Below are 20,339 nucleotides of genomic sequence, written 5' to 3'. Positions count from 1 at the left end.
TGGTTTTCCAACTGTATTGTGTGTATTCATCAGACAAGGGTAATTGCATGCAAACCAAAGGCTTATTGTAATAGAGCAGAAGCTACTTCCAGTGCTTTTAAGGGTAGGGTTCCCACTGAAGAGATATGCATTGCAGCTACTTGGTCTACTGTTCATACCTTTGCATCATGGTACAAGCTGGATGTACAATCTACTTCTCATATATCCTTTGGCTCCACCATTCTGAGGAATATCCTTCCCTGATACCACCTGAGTTGTCGGACAAAAAAGACAACAGCTGATATGAAAGTTATGTGCTTACCATAACACTAGAGCTGTGTTCTATTGTTTCTTCTGGTTCAGCATTCTTCCCTCCATCCCGTACCCTAAATTGTCATTCTCTGATGTCCAGCAGAAGAGTTGGACCTGACCAAGGGCCTTGTCTCTTGAACAGCCTTTCTCGCTGTTGTACTTATGTCCACTTGGCCTGATAGAGTGATCATCAAAGCCTGTTTTTATGTTACCTAGTACAGATTTTTAACTACAAGCAGGCAAACTCAATCAGAGGTAATCTGGGGACCAGAAGAAATTACAGGCAAGGGGAGAAGTCAGAGTCCTGCATCCAAGCTCTTGTAAAGCACAAAGGTCAGATCTGAATGGATGCGATAATTCAAGTGTTAAACAGGATGAAACAAGACAACATGCATCTAGCATTACAGTAACTATGTAACTTTCATTTCTCTGTCTTACCCTTTGGACTTTCCATTGCTAAAGGGCTATTCATAAAGTGTCTAAGAACAGTAATTGTTTATTGCAGACTTGGCATTCACATCTTTCCATATTTGAATGATTGGCATACCTTTGCAGACTCTTTCATGAGCTGTTAAGAGTTGTTAGCAGCTGTACAGACTCTCTCACTTATTTTGGGTTTTTAGATCATCTTACCAAAATGTACTCTTATCCCTTTTCACAAAATTGTATTCCTGGGATGTCTGAGGGATTCTGCCTCTATTCCTCCAAACAAAGTAGAAATATTGCAACAGTACGTCCTGATATTAATTTCACAAAGCCAGATATCTACAAGGGAATTTCTCTGGATTTTGGGGTACATGGTATCAATGGTTCTTATGTGTCACCCAGCTAGGCACCATATGAGAAACAGTCAATAGCACCTAAGGACAGTCTGGACTCAACATCTTAACCCTTTACCTTTTTATATCCTTGTTTTAGGGGGTATAAAAAGGTTGATTCTCTGGTAGGTAGTACACATATCTTGCAATCCAGGGCTCCTTTTTTCTCTTCCAACCTATCTTCAGTCTGTCACTACAGATGCTTCATTCCTGTTGTGGGGGTGTGGTCTTTAAAGGAGTGAAAGTGCAAGGCATGTAGAACTGGTATGAGAGACAGAAGCATATAATGGCAGAGAGATGTTGGCAGTGATCAATGCTTTGAAACCTTAAATCATCTCTGGTCCCCAAGACCTCTGGAAATTTACAGAGACAACACCACAGTGATTATGTACATAAAGGGGGGTTCCAGATTGCACCCCCTATACAGATCTGCTGTGATAGCCTAACAGATAGCATCTTAGCTCAGTTTAACTCTTCAGACCTCATACATTCCATCAGAGCAAAACATGGTTGCAGACAAGTTAAGCAGGACTAGGACAGATCCCCCTTCAAGAACAGAAAATTCATGTTGAGGTCATCCATGAACTGATCCAGATGAGGGGAACACCTGAAGTAGATCTGTTTGCCTTCTCTCGAAACAGAAACTAAAGAAATTTTGCTCCAGGACTCCTAGCAAACAGGCCTGGAAAACAGATGCATTCTTATTCTCATGGACAAGAATGTTCTGTTATGCTTTTCCAAGCTTTCCATTGATATCCAGGGTTCTTCTAAAAATCCATAAGGACTCTTCAAAAATTGTGGTGATGATTCCCTTTTGACCCAAGCAATGGTGGTTCACCCTTCTTTTCAGTCTGGACAAGGGCAATTACCACAAGCTTCCCCACAGATTGGATTTGCTCACACAAGACTAGGACTGTTTGACACACCACAACCTAAAAACTCTTCAATTCACTGCTTGGACGGTACAACTTTAATACCTTTGAAACATCTTTTTATGAAAATGTGCATCAGTTACTAAAAGAGGTGAAAAGAAAACAGCTGCTAGGATATCATACATGTGCAAGTAGAAAGGATTTTCTAGTTGGTGTCAGTCCAGAAATCAGGATCCTCAGGCCTGGCTGCCTCTATTTTTTGATTATTTGTGTGATTTACTGTCCTCTGGCCTTCTTTATTCCCTTATTAAGGGTCATTTGTTGGCCATTTCTGACTGTCTGTTCCTAGATTCCCCCATTTTCTAACCATTCTGAGATAAACAATTTTTGAAAGGAGTATTGCATTGATGTCCACCTAGGAAACATGTGGCTCCTCCTTGGGATCTTGAATTTGTGCTTGAAAAGCTTACACTCTGTTTCCTCTTGAACTAGCTCACCAGGCTGTATTGAGGTGTTTAATATACATGACTGTTTTATTACTGCTGACTTCTGCTAGGAGAGTACCCGAGTTAAATACACTTATGGCAAGTCAAACTTGCTTCAATTTTCACAAGGTTTCTTTGAGAAACACTTCTTTTTTGCCTAACAATCTCATAGTTTACATTGAGCCAGGCTATTAATCCTGTCTTCTTCCCTGAGCCCAATAAGTACGGAGAAAAGATTTTTTTTATACTCGTGATGTCCACAAGCAACTTGGATAACATCTATACAAAACTCAGACCTTCAAGAAAGCCGATCAACTGTCTGCCTCATGAAAAATAAGTGGAAAGGGCAACCAGTGTCAAAGCCGACTATTTCCAGATGTTTCTCAAGTGCTATTGCCTTTCATTATACTCTCCATAATATGCCACTTACAGGCAGGGTTAGAGCCCATTCTGCAAGATATTTGGCTTCTGTGGTGGCTTGAAGTATTAAAATTGCAGCATCTCAGTCCTCCGTACATACGTTTACAGACCACTACAAACTGGATTCCTTTTCAAAGACCAGAACAGGCTTTGCTAGGACCATTCTCCAGGGGCTTCTGGACGTTTTATTTTTCTTCTTCCATTCTTAGTTTGTCAGCTATCTTAATTAATCCAAATAACTTAGGCTACTACAACAGTAATCTAAATGTTTAACATAATACAATTGTGTAAATAAACTTAGCTAGATGTTGTAATAGATAACTGTTGCAGTAGCTGCCCCTCCCTCCTGACCCCTCCTGTTTTCATTTTGAATTGACAAGGTCTAAATGCATAAAGCCTTGTGTGTGCAGTTTACCAGTGGATTATTTTTACTGCATTGTCCTTTTAGAGTTCTTGCCTCCCTTTTTAGGCAAAAAAGCATTGACGGATTTGACACTTTGGTATTATATTGGAGCTCCCTCAGGCTCTTAACAGAGCTTGTAGAAGGCACCCTTTAACTTTTGAAAGAGGAAGATAGGTTATGCAAATTTTTATTGCTAGGGGTTATCCTTACAAATGTGTTTATGGGATATGGGAAGAAGTTTGAGAAACAATATATTCTAATTTTGAGGGCTGGATTTAATTTTAATAAAGATGTGGGTAGTAATAATATACCTAGTAATAGTTTTGTTTTAACCTACTCTGTGGATAGAGTGGGTATTATAAATAAAGTAGAGATTAACTGGAAAATGTTAATGGGTAATAATTATTTAAAGGAGACAGTGTGTCAATATTCCAGATGTATTAGTGGTGGAAAGTTGGTATAATGGTTAAGGTGCTTACCTTACAGATACAAGGTACAGTGTTTGATTCTTACATGGGCTAATTGGTCAAACTTAAAATTATCCACAAGAGCAGTTAGCCTAGTACTAATTTATGAACCAATTAATAGAAAAGGTTGGAACCTTAGGAGTATTTTACAGAATACATCATTGTTGAATAAGAAAGGACCTTCCCATGTCTTAATTGTAAACAGTGGAGACTTTATTTGCTTATCTCCTTATTTTGTTGTTAAAAGTGTGCAAAATATTTTTGGGTACTTGGAACGTATACTGGTGTATCAGATAAAATTGTTTATTCAGCAAGGTGTTCAACCTGTGATGCTTTTTGTGTAAGTAAAACTATAAGAACTTTGATAAAGAGAATTTATGAGCTTTGTTTAACTAGTAAATGTAAAATGACTAATGCTCTTTCAAAACTTAGGTTGAACTATGTGAATTTCAAAAAGTTTTGAGTTTTTAGTTATTGTTCAGTTGCTGATAGATGGTAGCTGGGGTGATAACATTTTAGATTATAAAGAGCTAAAATGACAATTTAAATACAATGTGCAAATGTTTCAAAGATTAAATAGACATTTATATATAAAATGAGAATTAAAGAGAAGACAGTAGGGATGTATATAAATGCACATCATAATGAGAAGTATTTAGTGTGACTGAATAAGGAATTGTCATGTGACATTTTAGAATTTTATTTAATGAGATTTCACTGTGCGTTTCTGTGTTATTTCTGACTAAATCTATATAAAAAGAAAAGGATGGAAGTGCTAAGAACACAACCACTGGTATTACTGGAAAAGTGCATTTTAAAGTTTATTTCTGAAAGTTGGACGGTCACTGTGGTAAGACCCCTAATGGTTTAGGCTACTGTAACTTTAATTTATCAAAACATGCACTGTTATGCAACTTTACTTACACAACTGTACTTTCTTTGACAGATATTTGGGAAGCATCCACACTCACTCATATACAATAGTACAGCCATTGCTGGCCATTTGGCTTTAATGTTATCTATCACATTTTTGAAGAGTGGGCTGCTACAGAGGTTTAAGGTATTGGTAGCCATACAGTTACATTACACACTTAGGAGGTGGTCCATACAGTTATGTCTGTTGACAGCACTGTGGTTTTAACAGGACACTTGGATAGCACTTTAGTATACTATTCTTCTTTTTACATACTAACAATGGCTTTTTTTCAGCACAGGTTGGGACCACAACAATCAGGGGAATGTAACTCAGGAGGCTATAGCTCATGCCCCCCCCCCCCAACCCCGCCTGTTACATGTGTGCCCTTTCATTCCTCAGTTGTACAATCATATTTCAGAATTTTTTAAATTTGCATTACATTCATGTTTGCTTTCTTCCAATCTCTCTCTCTTTCTCTCTCTGCAGGTCCAAAATAGCTTAGGGCACCCCTGCTGCAGTACTTGGCAGTGTGCCCTGTGGTGTGTTTCTCAGGGCTGTCCTATGAGGGAGAGGTAGAAGCTCCTTTCCAGCAGGCAGCACAGAACATGCACTGCTGCCTGAACAGCTCTTGCTGAACGCAGTGGTAGGGGCTGATGGGGAGATTAAGTGGGACTCGTATCAAAGCCTCTTGCAGAGAAATCAAGACTTGCTGAAGTAGTAGGCTGCAGACACTGAGCTGCCAGATATTACCTCCCCTTCAGTATCAAGGGATGCCAGTCCTTGGACCCCTGGGCATGGTTCAGATGAGTAGTCTGTGGGCCAGTTTGGTCATGTGTCTGTCCCTGTGATCCCTTTCTATTTCCTATCATCTGAATACCTGTCCTACTGTGTCATAACCAGCCCTTCTACACTGCCCCACATCCTCTTCCCATTACCATGTCCATTTTTGTCTGTCTGTCTTCCCATCCCTTTGTCAAGCCTCCCTATTGTGTAAGCATTCCCACCCCACACTCCATCTGTTTGGCTTATTATATATATTTTTGTCATAACCTTTAAGTTTTCCTTAACTGCCATCCCTACCTTTACTTTCCCCTATAGCCTTCCCCCTCTTATCCTCACAAAAAATAAATATGCCCTGCTCCTGTTTATTCCTCTTTTTTCCTGCTTTACTATCTACTAAAATAAATACTTTGGTTTTGTTCAATGAACACCTTCATATAAAGGTTGGTAGTACAGTGGCATATCTGCACACCAGCACTGCTATGCCAGTGCACTCACAACACCATTAGTGCAAGACTGTGCTTCTCAGTTGACTTTCACATCTTACATATTTGTGCAGGATGTCTCTTGCATACTTCCAAGTATATAGTCATGCCGAGTTTGGTTGGAGGGCTTAACATAAGCTGCAGACATGTGAAAACGGTGTCTCTTTGTTAAAAAAAACTGCATTTGCATTCTGAGCACTATAATGTATAAATACCCAAATTATCTTTATTATCAGTATTCAAAATGTTACATCAGCTGCATTTGGCTTTTGTTTTCTTCACATTTATCTTTTATAAAAGATCTCTGCCTGGTAACACTAATCTGGTTAGTTAATAAAGTAAAATGGAGTGACATTATTTATTATAACATGTACAGACATATAACTGAGATTTACTTAATGGAATGGAATTAATTAAAAACACTCCTATGTTTAATGTAACCTGAATAAACTGCAGCAAAGTTGAAGCTCCAAAAGAACAAAGAATTACTCAAATATCAAAACGGCAAAACAACTTTTTCTTGTTTTTTAGCAGGGAGCAAGCCCCCCATAATTCTTGAACATATATATATATATATATATGTCAACTCTACAGTCACACCAACTCAAAGAAGGAAGAGCTCTCCCTAAAGAAGTGACTCATTCCCAGCATACAATTAGAAAATCACACAGGCAATAATTTCATAAGGGAAAACATATACAGTGTTATGCCAGTTGTCTTTCTTTCCCCCCTGCAGACTACTAATAGTCAAGCAATTTCAGTTCAAGCTTGTGCAGGTAAGCTGTTGCATATAGCTCACAGTTCTTAACCTTGCAATTTGTTTATCCTGAGTGATTTTTTTTTTTATTTCAAAGGTTGTTAAGGAATGATAACAGTGGAAAGTAGACTGAATCAGAAAAAAGACCAACCCAGTTAGTCTATCAGGATTTCTATAAATGTGTACGTGGCCTCTGCCAGTTTTAACTGGCCTATGGTAGACCTGTGGCACCTACTTGCTCTGAGGACTGCCACTTACTCATAGATCCCCAGTGTCTATTCTGTATATGCTGGCAGTTTCTTGCTGGACCTGGCTCTACTGGATTGAAGGTCGTTCACTAGCTGCGATACGTGCTCATATTCTCCTCTACTTCTAACCTGTCAGGCATCACTGCATGCCCTGCAAACCTGGGGCAAAAGTCTCTCTGAAGATGGATGTTTAACAAGTACTCCCTCTCCCTGAACAACTGAATAAAAATGAAGTGCAGCAGAGGATATACAGTTGCACAGCAAGGTTTATAATACACACTTAGGTACAGGATGTACTAGATCAAACTAGCAGGCAATTCTAAACAAATGCTACAGATAAAGGGGTGTGAACACATATATAGTGTTCATGATGTCAGCTTAAGAAACAAGCAAGAAACTCACACAATTACCATTATCTGTGGCAGTCCTCAGATAAATGAGCATCTTAATATTCATATGCAACTGTCATCCGCCTATAAGAAACAACAAATATGCACTTGTAATAAGTAAACCAACACAGCAGAACAGCGCATTGCAAAGCAGTGCAGCAACTTAGGAATGAAAGACAAAAGTTTAAAAACATCACTATACATGCAAGACAAAAAAAAAAAAATATATATATATATATATATATATATATATATATATATATATATATATATATATATTTTTTTTTTTTTTGTATTTTGAAGAGTCTTGGTGTGTTGTGCAAAGAATGGTTCCAACACATGCACCTGTATGAAATATGGTTTTATTTAAACGAGACAGATATATAAGCAGATATAAATAAAAGATCTGTGCTTTACACAATCTGATAATATTTTGTACAAAATGCAATGATATTAAAAATAATATTTATGACCTGTATAAAACACATCACAGTTCCACTGGCCTCCAAAATATTTACAATAACTAGTTTCTTGTAGCCAACAGTTTAATAACACCATATCAGTCTTAAATTGTCTCTTGAGACATAATGTTTGCTTTCAAACTGGTGAAATAAATCAAAAGTCTTGCTTTAGAAATGACAACTCATGAGACAAGCTCTACAAATCATGGGGCTCAGCTGGCTTAGAAAACTTTTCTTTGCTCTGTTAATATAGAATAGATGTTCTTCCGGTACACATTTCTACTGTCTATACTAGTCATTGTTAATTATTTTTTTAAACATTCCTTTCAGTCTGAAACAAAATGTAAAACCAGCATCTAAATATCTACAGAAAGCAGAAATTCACATTAAATATCAGTAGTGATTGACTTACATGAAAAAAGTAAACATTGTTGCTTTTCGTGCTCAAGGCTGGCATTTCCAGGAAGATAACAGACTTTGCCTTCTGCAGACTTTTCCACTCATCTTGTGGCTATGGTTCATCTTTTAGGAGGTGAAAGTTAATTTCCAGATAAAAGTTACACCTGCTTTCTCTACTAAAACTTGAAAGAAGGCCACCAATATCTGGTCCTACTAAAAAGCCATAACTACAAATACATCCAGCAGCAGTTCTCTCTAGAATTACAAAGCCATTGATTAGATTCCTTATACCCTACCCAGAAGTTAATTTTTGTATTTTATTTTCCTTTAAATGCATTTGAATCTCTGCAAAAGCATTAATCACCTGCAGATACACAGGTTAAGACACATTTGTGATAAGGCATTGAAGCACCATGCTTTTACTTAGTTTCCTCTGACAACATGGACCCCTGAAAGTGAAAATGTTTGCAGACTTTTCATAAAGCTAATCTCCTGTACAGCATACAACCAAGAATTATCATTAATATGCTTTCTGTGGAACTTACTGGGGTGGGGGGTATTTCCAGCAACATGAATCATACCCTCTTCCTAGACCGCAGGATCAAAAATGACAAAAAAAAACTGCTGTGTAAATTTATGTTAATCCCCTCCCCAAAATAAAAATCCAAAATTACACTAGGCAATTAAGTACTGCAGATATTCCTGAAGGGGGAAAAATTCCCACTTTTTATCTCAAACTGCCATTCTTAAACATTGTGTTTGAAGGGCACCCCCCTCAAGGCTCTTTTTTTACCAAATGTAAATTAAAAGACCAAACTGACTTCTTCAGAGTTAAAACAAGCAACTTGCTAGAAGACAGAAATGTGTAGTTAACCCCCAAATTAATGTGTGCACACTGCTTAAAGCCTTTGTAGCTCTTTCACAACCATTGTAGCTAGCAGACCTACATCACTGGTTAATCCCACTTGATTTACTACATCTCTGATGACCGCTTTGTATTACGAGGCAGACATTTCCCATTTTTACACAGAGTGAAGAGTCACTGTGGAATTAAATAGTGCACACAGAAGAGGAGAAATGTAAAAATAAGAAAACAAGAATTAAAAACAATAATCTTTCTTGAGAAGGCACCAGGAAAAGTAGAAACACTAAGTTGCTTTAACGATAACGTTGCATCGGACAATAATTTAACCTGCTTTTTGATGGCAAGTGCACAGCTATAGGAATAGGGGGTAATGCAGCCTTACTCTAAAGGCAAACATTAAAATAAAAGGCACCTGAAAGCGTAACTATCCTTGTTAAGACAATGAATGAGCAACAACCTATCAGATGTGGCCAGGGTTTTTGGAATTACACACCAAACTTCCAGACTGTTGTTCCCCAGTGGAGACACTAGAATTATTTGATTTGTACACCAATTGCTCATACTGCAACATTAACTGCCTTTTTTCTGTGATATACTTCCTATATACAGAGTTAAAGACACAGTACACATGTTAAAATGAATAGAAACCTTTAGTTGAGCAGCTGGTAATAAGCATGCACTGTGCACAGTTATCTTCTTTATTGGTTCACTTACAACTTCGGACTTCATTTATGTATCTGAAGCTGCAAGATTTGTGTCTGTGTGTCAATAAAATTAATTTGCATATTAGGACTTTCATGGTGTACATTTCACTATGCCCATAGCTGCCACCCTACAGACTTAGGCTCAATCTGCCTCCAAACTCCATCTACAGATGATAAAGACTTAAGACGAGGAACAAGAGTACAAGATGTTAGAAAGCCCTAGCTAGTCAAAATACAAAAACACTCCCAAAGAAAATGTTCAAAGGTTAAGCGTAGCAGGTATCATCAGCTGCAGTGCACTACATAATAGTAAAACTCTGCTGAGCCAAGACTGGGCCCCATTTGTAAACAAGCAATTCACAGCCTTTTGGTCTTTATCAAATGCATCTCTAGATATGGATGTACCTTTGCTTGGTAAACACTAGCACCGCATCCTAGATTAAAGTGGTCTGTATGTTTTTGTATGGTTTTTTTTGTGTGTGTGGTATCAGTAGTCACTTTAGCAGTGACTGGAGGAATTAAACACTCGGTAATATAATAGAAATAACTTCTCTACTTTTCGATTTTTGGAAATTTCTTCAGCTAATAACAGTAGTAGTGCAGAATGGTGTTCTGCCTGGCAAATCATGTGAGGTGCACTGTTAACTTTTGAAGTGTCATTAACATTGTGGGCGGTCACAACTGCCGAGGACCTATCATTATTCAGTAGTTCTTTGTTCATTTGGCTAAGATATCATAAGCATTACTCTGCTGATGCATTGTGGGTACAGGGGAAGGAATCAACCTATGAAATGAATAGCAGCATATATAGAGAATATCATTGTGCAGAAGTCTGATGAGCTGAAGGAGGGCATTTATTACAGAACTCATTACAGACTAGTATTTGGTATTTCCATCCTTATAAACACTCTATAATGCACTTCTTAAGCAGAAAATTCTGCAGTAAATGTATCACAGTTCCATGGGTCTGTATACAGTAATTTACTGTAGCCATCATTTAAACTCTATAACAGTCTTTAATAAATTATCTTGCTTGAGATGCAGTATTTTTACAGTGTTTAGTTCTTTGGTTTGGCTCCCAGCTGGGGTACTTCCTGTGTGGGGTTTATCACTGTGTGTATGTGTGTGTTGTAGACTTTGACACCCCAAACATATGCACTAGAATTCAAATCCGCTAGTTATATGGGGGCAAGCCCCTTAGCTAATCAGTTCTAAGATTACTGCACCTAGAGGAAAGGAGAATTTCTCCTATGGTGACCTCATTCAAAGGCAGTGCTTTTTGGCATTACTAATGGTCTCATCAGTAGCCACTGCATTCAGTCTATACTTTCAGGAGTACTGAAACAGAGACATGCTTAAACTCCACTTGTGGAATATAACATACATACCTCATACCTCAGATTAGCCACATATATATATGGCTAATAACTACAGCACACAGGGATGGAAGAAACATCTGTATGTACATTTAATGCAGAAAAGGTGTTCTCATCTAGGGAAATGTGCAAGTATACTGAAGTTTTTATAGGTTCCAATTTTTTTATTACTTTTGTATATTTTGATATGTCCAGTAAGCTTCCTTGAATTGGACTGGAAATGCACACTTAAGATTGATTACCAATTATTTTATACTTTTAAACACATTTTTGTACAGAATAATTAAATGCAAAACATTCCTCTGTTACTTCAGGGATTGTTCATTTTTAACTTCAGCCATGGGAAAAGTATCAATGTAATGGTATATAAAGATAAAATGGAGCTGTGCCAGTATCTGTCCTGTATACAAAACTGCTTCTAGAAACATGCCATTGGACGACTTATACAAAACTGCTTCTAGAAACATGCCATTGGACGACTTTTAAATTACAGTAATAAGACAAAAGTAAGACCACTCCGATATACAACACTGACTGGTGAAGGAAAGGCTCAACAGAAAGACAATCCATCCCAAAACTGCAAAGCAAATATCTAAAACTGTTCTGAATGTCTCAAACTTTAAATCATGCAGCTTTCAAACTTTAATAATGAAAATAAGTAACAATTGTGATGTGTGAGTGTTCCTCGGTGTCAAAACACCAAGTTAGAGTTTCTGGCCCTGTAGGGTAATGGACTGAAGCTCTAACTACAGTCGGCGTGACCTGAGTTTAGTTAGCACTATAAACATTTTAGGATTCAGGTAGGGAAGGAGGGGATGGAGCAGCCAAAGCTAGCTTGCCTGTCCTTGGGAGAGGGAAGTGGATTGCCATGCCACATTGACAGCATCTGCCAGTGGGTAGTTTTTCACCTGTGAGGTGGGCAGGCAAGGTCACCCTGCTAGTGGTGCATATGCACTACTGAGCTGGAGGAGGTAGAAGTGTATGGGAGCACTCCCGTCTCTCCTCTAGCCAGGCAGCCATCACAAGTTAGTGAGACCTATTGGGAGGGAAGTGCAGTGCACTTAACAGGACCTGTAGGCTGACCTGCTTCAGCAGCACTCTTTTCTTGCCTCAGGGGAATGGATGGGCCAATAGGAGGTTCTCAGGTGGGATCAAGTAAGCTGTAGAGGTCCTGTCTAGTACAGGAATGCCTAGCTTCTTTGTTCATGGAATAAATGGGCCAAGAGGGTACATGTAGGGGTGCCATAAATGTGGTGTCCTTCAGAAGTCAGGGTATTATGAAGGGTGCAAGAAATAACCAAGGTCTGAGCTAAATCACAGATGCCGCAAAGGGTGTAGCCAATGGAATGTCATCTACTATATTTAATGACAATGTTGTGTCCAGTGCTTGCATTGCCAGCTGGAGAAATAGTAGTGTATGCAAAGTACCTTATTACTATCAGGATAAAATGCACACACATTCCCTTCAGGTAAACTTATAATACAGAAAAATAGTCTCCTTCGTTTGAAGTGTAGAAAAAGTCAGTGCAGTCAGATTTGCTAAGCCCAAAACATTTGTCCCTCTTAAGACATCTTCTTGAGGTGAGCAACTGTTCCACATAACTGACAGCAAGTGCACTAATGTGACTATTTTGCACCTAAACAGGAAAAAAAACATTTCTATAGGCACAGTACTAATGGTGTTATCAGTAATTCCAAAATGAAGTGCAAAAGCTTCTTCAGGTGAGTATCTCACACAAGAGACAGTACCAGCAGTATTGAAACTATTTTCTAAGAGAATTAAAACTGTACTGATGTCTAACACTCAGAGTAGTACAGAAAGAGAACTTTACATAAGGCATAAAAATGCTACCTATATGCTCTAAAAGGCAAGACGTCTTTCTGCAAGATAATCTCATAGTCAGTTTATATACATATAGAAATAAATTGACTATAATGTGTCTGTTGTATTAAGGACATTATTCTATATTGTGCAAGTTATAAGCCAGGGTATGGCATCTACATCCACGGATAACATTGTTCTGTTGTACTCAGACCTCATCAAACCAATAATTGAGTAAAATGTCCCCTTTGGTAAGCATATGCAACCAGTGGAGGGTCCACAGGGTTTCTTAACAAAAAGAATAAAGGGCATAAACAATTTGCCCCATGCAGACCACTTCAAAGCCCTTTCCCTGTACTTGGTCTGCTACAGACTGATAAGAGGTGATCTATGCCTGACCTACAAAGCATTCTATAATCTCGCTCTGATGGACTTGTCACACATCTGCAAAACAAATAGCATCATAATTACACAGTCTGGATTCTGTCCTAATGGAAGGAATGGACCAAGAGAGTGTAGGTATGGGAGTCATAAGTGCAGGGACCTAAACCTCATCTACAATGTAAATAGGACACATATGTGGGTTTAGTATAATGGTTAAGGTATTTGACTTATATACGCAAAGTACGGGATTTAATTCTGACCTCAGGTTATTGGCTGGGCTTAAAATGGTCCTTCAGAACAGTTAGCCTATTATTCACCTATGAGTCTCACATTACCTTTCCCCAGTAACAGCTTCCCATCAATATGAAGCAGAGTTCTTCCCTAACCCAATTCAAGTGTAACTTGGATCAGAGGAATGAGAATTGGAAATTTGCCTGTAGTCTGGCACCTATGTCTCTATTAGACAGAAGTAACCTGTAAATGCCTGACCACCCATGCCCAAGCCTAAATATTTCCCTTAAATAACCCCAGGGTATCAAAACTTATCAGACACAATTGACAAGCATGACTAGGTTTTAAAAGGCACCCTGGAGCCATTAGCCTAGTAATCGCCTATGAGCCCATTCACCTATGAGGACTGGTAAAGCTACAAGGTCTCTTTCACTAAAGGTAAAATCCTGGTAAGAATCACACCACTATGCCTAAACCACACCGGTGCAAAATTGTTTTCCTGTCTAAGCAGTATATAATAAGGGTCTTATCAAACTGTACATTGTCAACTGCAGGGAACTGCTTGCTAAATGGAAGTTAATTATTTTGACAAGCAGAAACGCAATTACTTGTGTTATCAATTGGGCAATGGATTGCGAGAAACTGGGCACATGAGCTTGAAGGTGGTTAGCTGCAAAAAAATCCATCTAAGTGGCCCCTGCATTTCTGAGGATTAAACAACTAACACTAAATATGGCAAACAGTTTGTAATGTTTCATTAAATGTAGTGACAGAAATGGTTCCCTAAGTGCTACACTTGTTGTTTGAGTCCTGACATTTCAGAAAATAAGCATATTCTAATACTTGCTGTTACACCTAAGTTTTTTTTTTTTTTTTTTTTTGCAGGGGGCTTTGTTGCCATACACCTTCAACATGGGGCTGGCTATGACTGCCATACCCATGCTGCTTAAAGTTAGAACCGTGAGATCGCTCTGTCTTGCGGTAAAGAAAGAGTCCAACGCACTGCGACCACAGACTTAAAAAATGAAAAACGTGTAGCAGGAATAAACTATTCTGTTTACAAAACTGCTGCATATTAATTCATGTACAGAGAGTTCCTGCTATTTGTTACCTTGCAATATGTCAGTTTACATTTATGATATTGAATATTTGTGGCAATGTTTCACTGTGCAGTCAAGGGCACTGCAAACACACTGCTTAGCTTCCCATTTGTGTTAAAAATAAGTGCATTGCTCTAGAGTGTTTCACTTGATGTCATACTTTTAATAGGGTTTTATAGCATGGATTCAATGTAATACCTGGTCAGTTACTAGCACAGCATTTCTTAAAATACTAAGTGCTGAACACAAAAAATAGTGTATAGTAAAGCATAAAAAACACAATGTGTGCAACAAAACCCAGAAGTTTTGTCAAGAGCAAAGAAGTCTCAGATATAGTGCCTACAACATAATGTTGTCCTTCCCAATAACAGACAGCAGTTAACCTCCTTGCAATGAAAAAGCTACATACAAATGCAGTTATATGCATTTTTGTAATGAAAAGTGTAAAATTAGCACTGCATAGAAACCAGAGGTACAAAAAGTGGAACATTCAGGACTACCTTGAAAACCAGTAAAGACAAGCAACACTGCCTTACAGTAAAATGCACTAAGCATCGCATTTCTTCAGGCACCAGACTCTGTTCCGTACAGCTTCTTCATTTTTGGTATTCCATTATGTTATGGCATGTTGCTAAAACGGGAAGTGATAGTAACACTAAGTTACCCCATCCCTGAAGAAAACTCTGTCTACAGATTGTTTTGAAAGCCTCTTCCTCTCTGTCTGTTGAATGCTGCTTAGTCAAGTTTCTGTTTGTATACTTGCTCCAGAAAGGATAAAAGAACCCTTAAAAGTCTCTGCCAGTTTCTATTTTATTAGAAACTTCCTTTGCACAGAATAAGAAGTGGAGTGCTAGCATTTTACTACCCCTACGCTACCCATTCCATACAGAAGTCAAATGGCAGTCTTTAAAAGCTTCCAAACATCAAACTTTTACACTTCACTAACTTCAGCCACTGTTGCTAACAGTGAAAGGAGTCTACTCAACACAAACGGGATTGTTAGTAACATGTAGTCAAACAACAATTACCCATGTCTTTGTCCAAGTAACAAAATTCAGAATATTTACTGAAACAACGTTAGGCAGGTAGCTATGCTCTCCATATCCAAACTATGCAGCAGTTAGCAGTTCTTCCCCTTTTCATTTCCACTAACTGTATAACTGAGGCAAATGCAGTGATAAGACGGTGCTGGGACTCTCTGCACAATGGTAACAGCTCTGCCCTGCTGTGTAGCTGCAGTCGTTACCTGCCACCTGTAGTAGCAGTCCAGCAGAATTAGCAGCTCTCCATTGTAGGTATAGGTCAATAACTTGGTGTGTATTCCCTCTGACCACTCAGTTCCAATAATTACATCGTAGCTTGCCTTCACTCTCCATTGCAGTGGACATCAGTACTGATAACAAGGCTCTGAAAACTAGCACCAGTACTTCAAAAAATTGTATATATCCTCCGCAACATTGGGCAACTGCCATCATTTTTCGAATAAAACCTTTAGGTTATCAAAATATAAACTCTGCTCCATCATTTCTCCCCAAAGGACAACCTTTAACTTTAAAAAAAGCAACAGTGGCCTGGGTTTAAATTAATAAAAATACTTTAAATAACTGTGAACTATTCCTAATGACATGAACAAAATTTCAAATTAATGAATCTATCAGTGTCACAGGTATGAGTTAGGTGCATGAGTGAGTTTGCTTTAAAACGCAGCCTTATCCTAGGCACAGAACCAAAACTGAGGACATGTTGAGTTAACATGGGAGCTGAAAACAAGATTACAGCATTAGAAAATAATTATCATATTCTTGTACTTCCAGACAAAGAATGAAAACTGCTCTAACCAAGAAGATTTTTTCATATATTAGTTCAGGCCAGTACCAAAATGATGCCAACATACTGCATGCTAAATACGTATGTAATATGGCAAAATATTTCTAATGAAACTATGTATAACACTGCAAGAAAAGACAACTAGTTTGATCAGAAACTGAAGTGCGCAGAACCAGGTGCTACGTAGTCTCCTTCACTCATCAATGAACAGCAGTCTCCTCTCCACAAACTATAACACACAATTCTAAAGGATTAAAAATAAACCTACTAGCCAGCGGCTATGGACAGAAATTATTTTGTCCTCAGATCTTGTATTGTTGCCCCACCCCCACTTACTTACTGACTCTCCAAAATGCTGCTCACAGTAAACTTGAGAATGTGAACTTAATTTCCACCCAACACCCCTGCAACTTTAAATGGGCAGTTTTTAGAGGAACATTGCTATCAATAAATATATTGTTTATAGAGCTGCACTGCAGATATTATTTCAGACAGTTGTAAATGTTCTATCTCTATAAGCCATAATGTTTCTGATAGATGCTCTGAAGAAACTCATATGTTTTCCTGGGTGCACTGTTGTCATTGACAACTATCTTCCCTCTCCGCAAAAAAAAAAAATTCAAACCTAGTTTGTTAGTACCAAAATTTATCCAAGGATCTATGAGAATATTTTCTTTAAACTGCATCAGTATACCCCATAAGTGGAGGTGCATCTGCTTTAGCACGGCTGCCTTTCAAAAATGTGAGTACGCACACACACACACACAAAGGCAGGTTGGTGATGTGGAATGTTTGGCACAGGACAGTATGATTAGTTTGTCTGCAGCCCTCTTACCGGCACAAAGGGGAAAACTACCTAGAGATATCCAACGTAAAACCAGATTCACTTTGTGAGTCTACAGATTTCAAAAGAGTTTTGGCTGCCCCAAATTGAGTTTTAAAAATCCACTTTTATTAAATTATGAAATAAAAAACTGAACAGTAGTTGAAACCTAAAATGTTCTGTGTGGTTTTAGGAATATTCAGTTATTTACAAAAAAAAAAAAATGGAGGGGGAAGCTCCATGAATTAGATATCATTATACTAAGTATATTATAAATACAGTTAAAAATAAGTATATATAAAATCATAAAAATCTTGTTTTTACATATAGAGTCAAATCAGACAAGACTGCAACAAGTATAATGATAAACAATTATTATGAAGAATTAAAGTACATACAAATAAGGGAGAATAACAAGTTACGGCTTACATTATAGTATAGAAAGAAGAGTGTCTTATTTCGGGATTTTGGCTGACAGTAGGAAAAACAGCGTTAACTGTGCTGGAGAAAGAGTTCTGAAAAAGGTAGGCATGTTGAAGAGTGCTTTTAAGAGGAAAGGGTAAGGGTGGTATGGGGTTGGATGAGGGATAATGGTAGTGTAGGAGATTACGTATTCATAGTAAAATGGATGGATACAATGTTGTCTGTTTTCATTCGTTCAACCTTTGGGTTATTGGATCCAAAAAGATCCTACCTCTGCTATTTTGATAAGCTTGGATCCAGGGCTCTGAATCCTCCCTCACCCATAATTCCCTCCATTACCAGAGTACCTCAGATCTCATTTGCTACTTGATCCAGAATGACATGATTCTCAAGAGCTCTGATATTAGGATACATTAAGTAGCATTGTGTTTACCTTTGTGTCTTTAAACCTTCCTTCTTGTTTCCATTCTCTATTTTTTCCCTTTTTGCTCCTTTATCCTCCCCTTAAAAAAAAAAAAAAAGTGCCTGCGGTTGTGGATTGCAGTCTTACAGTCAATCTTTCAAGGAGTCAGGTAACCCAGACAGAGCAAGTACAGTTTATTGGGTGTCACCTGGACACAAATTCTAAGATGGACAACCTTGCACAGTCCAGAGTTTGGTCCTTCATCATGCTGCTTCAGCGGTTCTTCACCACCTCTCTTCCCTTGCAACACTTATTCTCAGACTTTTAGGTTTATAGCTGCCTCGATCACTCTGGTTCCTCAAGCAAGATACTACATGAGAATTCTGCAGTGGATTTTTCTGTTCAAAGATCCTTGATGTCTCACCCACTGAATGCACTGATACACCTCATACCAATATACAGGAAACACATCAGTAGGTGGCTGACCCCCCCCCATGATTATATGGCGGACTGTTCTCATCGCCCCTGATTGTCACAGTAACCACAGCTGCTTTCCTTCTGAGTTGGGGAGGCACTTCAAAGGGAAAATGTTTCCTGGTTTTAAGTCAACCACAGAAGCAAGTCTTCACGTTAACGTCTTGGAGATAACGGCAGCCCTCCTAGCACTGCAGGCTTTTCAGGACCCCCTCCTCAAGGGTGTCATCATTATACAGATGGATAACATTGCTGTAGGTATGTTATGAAATAGAGCAGAACCCAATTGTATCTACTTTGCTGGGAAGCCATGAGGGTTTGGCAATGGGTGATGGCTTCCCATTACTTTCTCATTGCAATGCACACACCAGGGACTCACAATATTCTGGCAGACAAGCTGAGCAGGTCTACTTTTGTACCCCATGAGTGGTTCCTCAACCAGATAGTGGCAACACAGGTTTTCAGTAACTGGGGCCAGCCTTGTACTGATCTTTTTGCTTTGTAACTAAACAAGTTTACTTTGCTCTGATCACTCTATGGGGTCAAACAAAGAGGGACAGTAGTTCACAACTGGCCCTTAGCTCTTCTTTAAGCTTTCCCTCCATTTCCTCTCATAACAAAATTTCATCAGAAAGCCAGAAAACACGCGACCAGAGTAATCCTTCCACTTTTGGCCCTGGCAACCTTGGTTTCCCTTCCTCTGGCCTCATCTAATACATCCACCATGGATATTGGATCCTCTTCTAGATCATCTGAATCACCTAGTCAGCATGACTGAGACTTGAAAACCCTGAAATTAACCAGATGGTTTCTCTAATTTTAACTGTTGCCAGGAATGCCAGGCTTTCTACTCCAGTGATTCTCACATTTTCACTTCTTCACAGAAACCAAATACTAGAAAAATGTATCTCAGAAAATGAAGACTTACCAGAAGGGCTTCCTTCTGAAGGTTAAATCCCTTCTCAGCTTTTTCATAATGGATCTAGCTTCTTAACCATCTGGGTACAGTTATTGGAAATGTCTAACTTTTTCATAAGACAAAATCAGACTTCTACTGCTTCTCTTAAGATTTCAAAAGCATTTCTGAATGAAATTTACTTTTAAGACCACCAATAATGGATCCTATTTCCCCATGGGATATTATTATCATACTTCAGGCTTTAACAAAAACTTGGAAAAAAAATCTTTTTTGTGGCAGACATTTCTGCAAGGAGGATTTCAGAGTTGCAGGCCTTATCTTATAAGTCCCCATATCTGGTCTTTCATGAGGACAGTGAGTCTTTGAGAACAAATCCTCACTTTCTACCAAAGGTAGCCTCTGAAGTGAACCTTAATCAGACTACCAATCTGGCAAAGTTTTTCTCAGTTTTCTAACAAAGAAAAGTTTATTGCACACTTGCTAGATGTTCAGTGACAACTTGGGTTTTATTTACACAGGAATAAGGATATGAGGAAATCTGATCAGTTTTTCATTGCTTTCTCTAAAGCTAAATTTGGTCAAGGAGTATCAAAAGTAACTCTATCCAGGTAGCTTTTTGAGTGTACAATGTTTTTATATGAAATGCTGGGAATGACTTTGCATGGCAAACCAATGGCTTATTCTTCCAGGATGATAGCTTCTTGCACTGACTTTATGGGTAGGGTTCATGTTGATGAGATTTGTGCTGCAGCTACTTGGTCTACTGTCCATACCTTTGTGTCACACTAAAAGTTGGA

This window comes from Protopterus annectens, chromosome 5.part0, assembly GCF_019279795.1.
Source record: "Protopterus annectens isolate FY-2018-M chromosome 5.part0, PAN1.0, whole genome shotgun sequence".
Lineage (NCBI taxonomy): Eukaryota > Metazoa > Chordata > Ceratodontiformes > Protopteridae > Protopterus > Protopterus annectens.
The sequence above is the reverse complement of the archived record's forward strand: the minus strand, read 5'-3'. Positions refer to the sequence as shown.